This window comes from Oryzias melastigma, linkage group LG1, assembly GCF_002922805.2.
Source record: "Oryzias melastigma strain HK-1 linkage group LG1, ASM292280v2, whole genome shotgun sequence".
Lineage (NCBI taxonomy): Eukaryota > Metazoa > Chordata > Actinopteri > Beloniformes > Adrianichthyidae > Oryzias > Oryzias melastigma.
In genome coordinates this window covers 4252712-4255129 of record NC_050512.1, presented here as the reverse complement: position 1 = coordinate 4255129, position 2418 = coordinate 4252712, and positions in this window count along the sequence as shown.

The window sequence follows — 2418 nt, the reverse complement described above, 5'->3', positions numbered from 1 at the left end:
TTTTTTGTTTTGGGGTTTTTTTTTATCATTTAAAAAACATTGCTAAAGTCCAGTTGTATCGTGTTCTGAGATGGAGATGCTCATTCATGTTTTTATTTCTTCTCGTCTTGATTATTGCAAGTCCATCTTCACATCACGTCTGAGTAAAAAATCTTTAGAACAGCTTCTGGTTGTCCAGAACGCTGCTGCAAGCCTTTAAACAAAATCTTCCAAGTACTCAAATATCACCCCATTGTTAATTCAGCTGCATTGGCTCCACATCCATGTCAGATTGCAGTTTAAAATCCTGGTTTAGAGCTTTTAATAACCAAGCACCTGTCTATATAAAATACCTTGTGCAGCCATACACTCCCAGCAGGTCCCTCAGATCATGTGACCGGGGCCTGCTGGTGGCTAAAAGAACTCTGTTAAAAACTAAAGGTGACAGAGCTTTTGCAGCAGTGGCTCCATCTCTCTGGAACTCCCTTCCTCTCAGCCTCAGATCTGTTGACTCAGTGTTTTTTTTAAGAAGCAGCTAAACACATCTTTTAAAATTGCTTTTCATTAATTCTGTTTTTATATTCTGTGTTTTACTTTTTGTTTTACTCTGTGTTTTATTCTAGGTTTTACTGTGAAGCACTTTGTGATTTTTATCTTGAAAGGTGCTATATAAATAAAGATTAATATTATTATTATCATCTACTGTACTGTAGGAAGTCCCTCTAAATGGCGGCTTCTTTTAGTGGTACTTTTATCTCCACGTTCCTCTTGTTTGAACACTTGCTGTTCTGCATTAGATGAAGGAGGAAAAATAATAATACGAGTAAAATTAGATTCACTTTTTATTCTTGTTTCGATACAAATAAGAAAAATGTCATATAATTCCAGAGGAGAACAAACGACGACGATCAGATTCTCCTCCATGTTGGTTGTTGGACTCCACCTCCTGATCACATCATCAACACATCTCGGCCCAAACCTGAGTTTTGATTGAGGTGGCGTGAATTCTTTACCAAGGTTGAGATGCTTGAACTCTAGAAAACTTATTCTGGACCTCTGATCACGTCTGTACATTGGCTTAACATTGAAACTGGACGCCTCTGCTGCATGAATCGTTTTGGGTGTAAATGTACCCTTAAGGTGAAGGGGTTCATGAGAGTTTGTTGATCCTGCCCATCTCTGTTATGTAGATTTGGACAAGTTGTTTGGCCACTTTAATTCAAGAGGTGTCCTCTGGAAGGTGCTCCATGAGTACAGAGTCTGTGGAGCCTTACTTAAGGCTGTCTGCTCTCTGTATAACCGGAACAGGAGCTTGGTTCTCAGATTCTTTAGAAAGAACCTGTTCCCAGTACATGTTGGGGACCAGTGCGGCTACCCTCACAGGTTCTGTTTGTTGTTTTTATGGATGGAATTGCTTCCCCAGAGGAAGGAATCTAAGGATCTTGTTTGGTTCATGAGAAAGGGAAGATGGGAGTAAGAAATCAACAGGCCAATAGGAATGGCATTATTTAAGTTTTTCCAGCATCTGTCAGATGTCATTTGTAAATGAACTCTGGAGCTCTCTGCTCCTGTAAATGGAAGCAGTTCCTGATTTTTTTTTTTTTAACAAAACAAAATTATGAAGAAAAAGCCCCGGGGACAAGAGTTTTTAAAAGCCCCCCCAGGACTCCCATTAAAATGATTTAGATTGAAAGAGTAAATCAGAAGATCAGTCCTTCAGCTAAAATGAGGTCTTGGAGACGGCTGCATACTTAACTTTGACACTTTTCATTCTCTGTGTGGTTATTCCCTGCAGCTTTATTGTTTGGTGCTGATTGCTCATTGGCTCCAGTTATTTCTGTAACATTTTCTCATTGTTTTGTAATTGCTTTGGTGTCATTTAGTTTTTTTCCTCGCAGTTTTTATGGTAATTGTGCTGCCAGTTGTTTGCATATCATTGTTTTCTGATAATATTTGTTTAGTTTTATCTTTTTTCAATTTTGAGTTAATTCATAATAGAGCTTTTTTTACTTATTTATTACCTATTAGGTGGATTTTTTTAAATATTTTTTTACTATAATTTTACTTATGATATTTTTATTTTTGTGTTGCTTTATTTATTTTTGTCCAACTGCTCAGTGGCCTCGTGGTGGAGTGTCTGTCCTGAAAAGGTTGTGAGTTCAAAATCCATGGGACCCAGTACCTATAAAGAAGGCATACCATGCTTTTCTTTAGTCTTTCAGAGTAAACTATAACCATGTATATGATCATATGTTACCTTTTGAACGCTAAAAAACTAACAATGTATGAAATAAAGTTATTTTTGTGAACTCTTTTTATACCCGGAAGTACAACAACTCGATCCATGAGGCTAAGCCTTTGGCTTCTTGAGGGTGCCACCCATTCTATGATGTCATCCTATAGTCATTCTCGTCAACGTGTCACCCACAAAAAAAAAAC